This window comes from Suncus etruscus, chromosome 10, assembly GCF_024139225.1.
Source record: "Suncus etruscus isolate mSunEtr1 chromosome 10, mSunEtr1.pri.cur, whole genome shotgun sequence".
NCBI classification, from domain to species: Eukaryota; Metazoa; Chordata; class Mammalia; order Eulipotyphla; family Soricidae; genus Suncus; species Suncus etruscus.
This window is the reverse complement of record NC_064857.1, coordinates 99077536-99086956: the sequence shown is the minus strand read 5'-3', so window position 1 is coordinate 99086956 and position 9421 is coordinate 99077536. Positions and strand designations below refer to the sequence as shown.

The 9421-nt window shown below is 42.9% G+C and overlaps 1 non-coding gene across 1 annotated transcript; it reads left to right on the top strand.

Annotated features, from left to right (window-relative positions):
- Positions 1–7085: 7085 nt before the first annotated feature.
- On the top strand, positions 7086–7192 carry LOC126021590 (U6 spliceosomal RNA). The gene has a single exon (XR_007500094.1). It is a non-coding gene; the product is annotated as a U6 spliceosomal RNA (small nuclear RNA).
- The last annotated feature ends 2229 nt before the right edge of the window (positions 7193–9421 follow it).

The window sequence follows — 9421 nt, the reverse complement described above, 5'->3', positions numbered from 1 at the left end:
CAGGCAAACTCTGTGCCTTGCAGTGGCCCCTTCTGGTCATCCCATTCATTGTACCCTCTGGCCTGACTTTACCTCCACTCTGTCATTTGATCCCTTGGTGAACTAGAATTCCTAACTTGGACTTTTTGTGGCTTCCATACTTTTGCCTGGCTTCTTTCTGTGCAGAAAATGAGTCGAGCCCTTACCTATCGCCTTTCGAACTTTCAAGCTTTCTTGTCAGCACCATTCCTGCTATAGGTCGCTCCCTTTACTTTTCCAGAACCTTCTTTTCCTTTGGACAGCACCTTTGAAACTTGCTGATGGATTCTCAACTGCCCCTTCCTGTTTTGGTTTTATGAGCTTTTGGTTGTAGTGCTGTTTGGTCCAAGAACTTGCTGCCCACCTCCCTTACAAATGTATTAGCAAAGACCTTTATCTCAGAGATGTGCATTGGTAAGCTGCTGGCTGCCAGGGTGAAAAAAAAAAAAGAGGTTTTTATGGCATGTTGCCTCAACATACTCATTTTGATGTAATTTGTAGGATGCTGTAGGCCTCTGGTGTGTCTGTGAGTGTCTCTGGGAGACCATTGACATATTAAAAATGATACTATCTTTGGGCCAGAGAGATAGTGCAATGGGTAGGGCACTAGCATTGCACACAACAACCTGGATTCAGTCCTCTGCACCCAAGCCTCACCAGAGTGAAACCTGAGCTCAGAATCAGGAGTTATTCCTGAGCACTGCTGGGTATGGTCCCTAGACCAAAAAATTAAATAATTTTTAAAAGTCACTTTCTTGGGCATATGCCAATGTGTACACCTTGTGAGAAGTATGATGATAGGGTTTGGGGGAGAGTGAAACCCTGGAGGACTTAAATTTCCCAGAAATGATGGGGCCTACCTTCTCATTTATATGTTATTATCTATTCTCCCACCTTTCTGTCAGCAACTAGTGTTCTTAAGTTGCTCAACCCTTTCTGCCAAAAATGGCTGACTTTGACTCTTAGAATGAAATACAGTGATGTGAACTCATTCTTGCATTTGAGAGGTCAGATATGCTTACTTGCAAACAGAATTACATCCTCTGAGTTTAGTGTTTGAATGTGTGTACCTGAGCTTCAAAGGCTAGGTTTCAACAGAATCTTCATTCCTCTTTGTAGTGGGAGGCCTGTAGCAGGGTGGAAGGGTGGTAGGTGGGGAGGTGGACTGGAAGAGCGGTCCATGTCTTTGCTGTGAGGTGTCTGTGTGACATCATGTTTAAAGAAGGGCATTATGCTGAGAAATCTTTGACACTGGTTTTCTGTGACTGTGGTACGTTACAGGACTAACTCAGGTCAGGGCTGTGGGTGATGGAGTGAACATGGGGAAAGAAGTGCTTACCTGGCATTCTCGCACACTTGCCTGTAATATTGTCACCTCTGGAATATCAGCAATTACTCTATATCAGAGAGACTCAAACTCATTTGGCCTAGCTCACCCCCACTCCCCAAAATCTATCTTTTTTTAAGACTCCTTCATTTCACCCAAGGATACTGCTACTTGCCTGGTTCCTTGAGCACATTGGGTGGAAGGGGCACTGTCACACACTTTGGGAAGTATTTCAGGCAGACAGTGAAAGCATACAGTGGAGTGGAATAGGGTGTATCCCAGAGCCCAGTTACCAGGCAGCTGGGTACTATCCCCTCAGGCCTTCCTATCTATTCAGAGGAAACAAGCAGGAAGAGTAGGGGTAGGGGTGGTGATGGTGGTGTGTGTATGTGACAGCAAACATTGATATATTTCTTGATTTATTTTGGTTTTGGGGTCCCACCCTGCAATGTTCAGGAGTTATTCCTGGTAGTGCTCATGGGACCATATGGGATACCAGGGATCAAACCTAGGTTTGGCCACCTGTGAGGCAAGTGTTCTACATGCTGTACTATCTATCACTCCAGTCTCGCTTATCTTTTTAAAACATTTTATTTTAAAGCACATTAAAAATGTAAATTTCTTTCTTTTTTGCCCTTATACGTGAAACTTGTGTTGGTTTTTCTTTAACTTTAAACACTGGTTACAAAATTGTTCATTGTTCATATTGGGTTTAAGTCATACAGTGTACACCATCCTTCACCAATGCACCTTTCTGATTACTGTTGTCTCCCATTTTCTTCCATCCTTCCACCACTTCCTTGCTCTAGGGCCTGCAAATTGCTTCTCTCTCTCTCTCCCCCTCTCTCTTTTTCCCTCTCTCCCTTCTCCCCCTCTTCCCCCTCCCCTTTTCCCCTCTTCCTTCCTCTCTCCCTTCTCCCTCCTTTCTTCCTACCCTTCCCTTCCTCCACCCATCCTTTCCTTCCTCCCTCTGTGGTTTCCTTTCAATTTCCAGAGAGTTTTCAGGGAACACTTAGTTGGGGGGGTTGCCCAACAATTTAAATTCCAGGCTTAAAATATATATACTAATCCATGTGGGCTGTGCATCCAGGAAGCTTTCATTGAACAATCATTACAGATGCAATGCAAGAAGCCTTAGCAATATAGTCTGTGTGCAGAAAGAGAAAAAGGCACAACCCCTTCCTTATTCCTGTATGTGATGTGTGAGGAATAGTTGGAGGCACATCTGTAGCCTTTGGAGAGGCAAGAGATGGAAAGAAGACCTGGGCAGCAGCAGCATCTGAGCGGTGTCTCCATCCTATGGGATTTAGGTGAGATGATTATGGCATCACCACAGCAAAAAGCCTCCCCCTGACAGATTACTCAGGTTTTGTCCTCAAATGGGCATTTTGATATCAAATATCAAAAATATTTGCTAGAGAAATATAACCAAGGGCTGGTGTAGACAAATTGAACACTTTAGATGCTACTGTTATTTGCATATGTGATAGGATTTATTCTCATTTGTTAGCTGACGCCAGAGATAAAAATGCTTCGTGCACCATATTTCCAATCCTCAGTGAATGGGTCTGAAGCCGAGTCGCTGCATGAAATAAACCAAACCAGGCTGAAGCTACACATGTAGCCTGGCAGTCTTCTACCTCATATTTAGAGCGAGCTGCTTGCCAGAACTGTTGTTTTTGTTGAATACAGACACCATCCCTGGGCAGGGGAATAAGGACAGAAGCCAGTCCCCAGACCCACCCAGGTTTGCTTGATACATGCTAAGTAGGAAAAACTTTATTTTGGGGGGTAAAACCAAGTTGTAAACAAACAGATACAAAAGAAACCAGGAAAGATCCTTGTTTTGTTTTATAACCAAGTTGTAAATTGTAAACAAATATTCAATATTATCAATATTCCCAAATTACAGTTAAGGAAATAGAGGCATAAAGACACTAAATGACCTGACTAAGGGACACGGCTAGTCTGTGGCCAGGCATGCAACAGATTCAGGTATTCTGGATCTGAGTTTGATCTCTGCACTAATGAGACTCATATCATGCAAAATATAGAGCCTGGTAGTCTAGGTTCAAAGTGAGAAGTACTGCAGATAATTAGGGTTTGGCTCAACACAAATCTTCAGTCTGTGGTGAGCATTCAAGGATGGTTTCTAGAATCCTGTCAATGGCCCTGCCCTGGGGATTAATTTTTATTCTTTTTGAGGCTAGTCACCTTTGCCAACTGGCAGAATTGAAGGTTGAGAAAAATAGCAATTAAAAAAAAATAATGGCCTGATGGGTATGTACAAGAAAAGCCAAGGAAACATAATTTTAGTAAATTGTGCCAACGCATTTGTTCAGTGACGTGTGAGTTCTATGTGCCAGCCAGTGGATGGGAGCCATTTTGGTCTGACATGTTCCAGTGCTGGTAGCCACTGCCACACAGATCAAGAAGGCAGCCCAGAGGTGGTGTGTGATAAAGAGTGAGCAGGAGGTAGGAGAATGAAGGGAAGGAGGAAGGACCTACTTGTTCAAGGGAGCAGCAAGTACAAACTCATGGAAGTGTGCAGAGTGATATGCTTAGAATCAGCTCATTCCCCTCCCCCCAGAGTCATAGAATAAATGTCATGTGAAAATGAGCAACAGGAAATAAGGGATCAGACACTGGTGGGGCAACCCATGAAGGGCTTTGTGTGATGTGTTTCAAAACATGAATGTTGCCCTGAATGTCATAGGAAGAAAGGAAAGGATCATTAGCAAGGGAAATGGTCTGATCTGCTCTGCTTTTAGAGAAGTGTATTATGGTAGCAACAGGAAGGATGAGTTATGTGAAAACCAACTAGCCAGTTACAATGCTAGTAGAGAAATATAGTGGAGACATGATGAGGGCCAGTGCACAGGGAAAGTGTGGAATGGGCTTAGGAAAAGAACAGGAATACCAGGGGCCTTGGGCTGTGTGCAAATTTCCAGCACAGTCTGTTCCTGTGGCCCTTTCATGCATCCTGTTGGTGGTTCACGCTTTGGGAATTAAAATCAGCATAAATTGCGTTGTTGGACATTTCGAAATATTCATCTTGCTTGGCTCTAATCCCAGGTTAAATCTGGAAGTGGAATAGTGGAGATAACTCTTTAACCCCTTACAGCATTTAGATGATTTTACTTTGGTTTATTAAACCAGAGAAGTTGGAAGATGTGCCATTACTGTTCTCCTAAACAAGGAAAAAAGTGAAACTGTGAGCAGTGCTTATATAGAAATAAAATTTTTAAAAAATCATGTTTTGAAATATTTCAAAGATGTATTAAGATCTACGTAGATGTTTAAAACTCAGAACCCGGAGCAGAAGAAATAGTACAGGTGTTAACTGGGTACCCGCTCAGTTCCTGGCACTGTACATGGTCCCCTGAGCACTTCCAGGAGTGATCTCTGAACACAGAATGAGGAGTAAGTCCTGAACACCACTGGGTGTGGGCCAAAAACCAAAATAAAGAAAAAACTGAGAAGCTCATCAAGAAACAACATTTGCAAAATCTTGGGGGCTGTTGTGGGTCATGAAAAGAGTACAGATTTCCTCTACCACCACCACCTCCACACACAAATAGCCTAGGAGGTCCTAATAAATCTGTAGGTGAAAGAACAAGTTGAAAATGGTGCCTGGGCAGCAGGTGAGTATATTTTACTTTTGTTCTCCCTGAATAAATTTTGCTTTCATACTTTTGTCATGTTGGAAACTTGTGAAACCATCACTGACAGCAAGGAGCCATCTGCATGCACTCACCCAGGGTGTGTGCAGGGCTGTGGGAAACCTGGGGCGAGTTGGCACTCTGGGCCAGCAGGAGTGTCAAGCTTGTCTCAGGTCACACACAGGGTGAAGTTAGTGAACTGGTCCCAAAGGGAGTCAAGGTCATAGGAAAGCTGCCCAAGAGGAGCTGTGGTCTTTGATGGAGTGTAGGCATTGCCAACCCGTAGCTGGGCAAGGAGACAACCTTGTTCTTTGGCACTTGACTCACTGCACATTGTCTGAACCCAAGTAGAACCTATGCAAGGGCTCTGCTAGTCACTCCATCAAGGTCAGCCCACAGGCAACTTGGATGGGTGGAGAGGATAGGTGGAGACGGGGCCTACAAAGAAGAGGCTCCTGGCATCCCCTGTATGCCTAACGAGGAAAACGTGGAGAAGTCAAGTGCTCCAAGTGTTTTAGGAGACATGTTTATATTCAGAGTCCTCTTTGTCTCTATTCTTCCTAGAGTTTCATCCCTGAGTCCTCCAGAGGACAAGTCCATAGGCCAGGTTTCTTAGATGAGGCCTCCATTGCCATCTGCCTCCCAGCCACACAGACTCCTTTCCTGAGAGGTTAATAGGGTCTTGAAGATTGAGATGAAATCTAAGAACATTAAGTTTACCATTTTTTAAGTACAATTCAGTGGCATTAAATGCACTCCTATTGTTGCAGCCAGCACTGTCGTTCATCACCCCCATACTGAACCCTATACCCTTAAATGATAACTCTGTGATTTAGGGACTTTCCAAATCTACCAAAAGAGACCAACAGGCTGAATTATGTAAATGTAAAAAATATCAGTGAAATAATGTCCATCAAGATGTTTAGAAAGCTGTACCTGGATTCTCATTCCAGCAGTTAAAACATGGGGAAAATATGAACATGATCAACAACACTGGTGAAATCTTTGAGCCAACCCCTTCATGACCAGTTTTTCATAAATGGGTTTCAGGTACACAAAAGCAATGCTCTGTTGACCCTCAGGAAAGCTAGGTAGGATTGAGGGCACCTAAAAATTATTGGCTTTACTGAAGTATTATCTACCTGACCCAGGATACCCTAAAATATACTCAGAATTTGTATGCAGCCTGAGATGAAAAGGCCTGGAAATCACAGCCTTTTCTCTCTTTAGTCTGGTCAGATTTCTGGGTTCCTTTTCCGTTCTGTTCATCTGTGTGCTTCAGAGCTCAGGGGAGGCTGATGGACGACTGTTCAAATATGCTTGGACTAATGTAGCAGGAAAACTGCTGATCCAGAATGGAAAAGATTTAGGGCTGTTGGTCATGCAAAGGAAATGTTAAACCAGGCTGGTAGATGGGAGGGAAATCAGGGACATTGGTGGAAAGAAGTGGACACTGCTAAAAGGATAGATCTTGGAACATCACAAGCCTGAAACCTGGTCATTAATAACTTTGTAATTCATAATGACTAAAAGTTTTTTAAAAAAATTATAAAGAGAAAATGTTAGAAGTACTCCCAGGGACTCAAATACACATGTTCTCTTTCAGACAGCAGCTCTATCTATATTGATTAGGATACCATTGGTTCTGAGAAATTTAAGTTCACAGTCAACTGGTTAAAAGGGGAAATACACAATATTACCTTACAAGAAACCCAGAGGGAGGGAGATGTCAAAGTTAATTAACTCAGCAGTTTAACTATTTATTTAAAATCTGGGTTCTTGGGGCCGGTGAGGTGGCGCAAGAGGTAAGGTGTCTGCCTTGCAAGCGCTAGCCAAGGAAGGACCGCAGTTCGATCCCCCAGCGTCCCATATGGTCCCCCCAAGCCAGGGGCAATTTCTGAGTACTTGACCAGGAGTAACCCCTGAGCATCAAATGGGTGTGGCCCAAAAAGCAAACAAAAAAAATCTGGGTTCTTTACATCCGACTTCTTGCCTTGCTGTGATTTCTGGTTTTATTTCTAGACCAGGTCTTCAAATGACTGTGTTAAGGCTGTAGCAGTTACAAAATGGGCAGAATAGTGCTTGCTTTGACAGCACATAAACTAAAAGTGGAACAACACAGAGAAGATTAACATGGCCCCTGTGCAAGGATGACATACAAATTTGTGAAGCATTCTATATTTTTTAAATAAAGATATTATTAAAAAAGATGGGCAGAATAATGTCTCTAAGTTTCTCACTCTTTTAGTCACTTCCTGCTATTTCTTATGGGGCAATATTCAGTTTGATGTCTACCCATTAGCCAACAACTGCCAATAGAAATGGGACCATCTGACTAAACTTAACTTAATCAGACTCAGGAGTTGAGGTGGGCACTGAACCAAATCAATTCATTTAGCAAAGGAGAGGTTATAGGGATATCCTTTGAGTAGGCAAATAAATGTGTCTGCTGAACCATTTGGGGGAACAGTTTTGCAAAATGGAAATTCAAGACTATTGTATACTCATTGTCAATATTTTATGGGGGAAATTTTAGAATGAATAAAAATGTTCATTAATAAAGAGGATCAGATGAAACCACTATTGGGAAAGAAGTGGATATGTGTACTGTCAGCATGGGAAAGAGGTGGCATTTTCTAGTAAAGAAAATGTAGAACACAAAGTGGGGCTTGATTCTGTTTGGTCCCTCTATGTTCTCTTACATATATAATTATTAAAAAATAGACTAAAATTGAATGTCATCCAAGTGGATTAGGCTGGAGTGGAGAGAACTTATTTTAATGAATATATTTAAGCACCTTGATTACAAACATGATTGTGGTTGGGTTTCAGTCATGTAAAGAACACCCCCTTCACCAGTGCAACATTCCCATCAACAATGTCCCAGATCTCCCTCCTCCCCACCCCACCCCGCCTGTACTCTAGACAGGCTTTCTACTTCCCTCATTCATTCACATTGTTAGGATAGTTCTCAGTGTAGTTATTTCTCTTAACTGCACTCATCACTCTTTGTGGTGAGCTTCATGAAGTGAGCTGGAATTTCTAACCCTCCTCTCTTTTGTCTCTGAAAATGATTGCAAGAATGTCTTTCATTTTTCTTAAAACCTATAGATGAGTGAGACTATTCTGCGTCTATCTCTCTCCTGAGAACTTTCAATGACTAAGTTGTAGGTTATTGATAGACATTTGGGGTGGGAGGTTTCCAAACAGTGCTCAAGAGTCCTGAAGGTCCATGGGTAATCAAGGTAAGGGCCATAAGATGAGGTGCTGCTCATATCCCAATGCTCAGAGGTGACTGTGCCTCTAGGACTGTACCTGGCAATGTTTGGGGGCTATGTCATGCCAGTGAATGAACCTGTGCCTGGTATGTCCCCTAACTGCTATATTATCTCCTGTGCTTTTTTGTTTGTTTTTGGGCCACAACTGGTGACATTCAGGGGTTACTCCTGGCTGTGCACTCAGAAATCACTCCTGGCTTGGGGGACCATATGGGATGCTGGGGGATCAAACCGAGGTCCGTCCTAGGTCAGCCACGTGCAAGGCAAACGCCCTACCACTGTGTTGCCGCACAGGCCCCAATCTCCTGTGCTTTTTAAAAGCACACTATATAGTACTTTCGTGATAAAAAGAAAAATTAGATTTCTGTGCTCAGGAGATGATTTAATGGACTGGAGTGCTTGGGGTTGATCCCTGGCACCACCTCAGCATTGTGGGAAATAACTCTCCCACTGCCCCTGCTCACTTAACATTACTAGGTGTGGCCTCAAAAAGTTTGCTAACAGATACAAATGGATTCAAAGATTTTTAGGCACTTGATTTGCTTCCGTGTCACTATTTGAAGAGGGTGTTGGAGATGAGAGGACCATGAAACTTATTAGCAGCCAAGTCCCCCTTTTCTGTAGTATATTAATAGTCTCAGTTTCTTCTTGTGGGTTTTCCACAAGTTGGAAAACCTTTAAAAAGGAAACCGCTGTGATCAAAATAAAGGCGAGATCTTGCTAGGGGAAAAAGGAACAGGAAGAGACAGTTATCTTCAAGAACTAATCAAGGTTAAAAATCATCATATGTCTCCTCTTAAAACTTCAGTTACACTAATTTCTTGCTTGTGGGTAGATCTGTAGACCAGGAGGCACATAACTGCACATAACTGCAGACTTCATTAGAAGCAGTTCATTAAAAGCAACGGGGGTGTGGTTTCACATTGGGAAGGGCTTGGTCTATCCAAGCAGCTCAGGATGGATCTGGGTTTACATTGGTGACAATGAGCACCCTCCATCCGAGGCACCTTAGAACTGTTTTCCTGATTGTTCTGCCCAGGTCAAAAAGGTGTGCTGTGTCCCAATGATGAGAACAAACTAGGGCAGCAACAGAGGAGATTAACTGGTCTCTGCAGATAAGGCCTTGCTTATGAAAT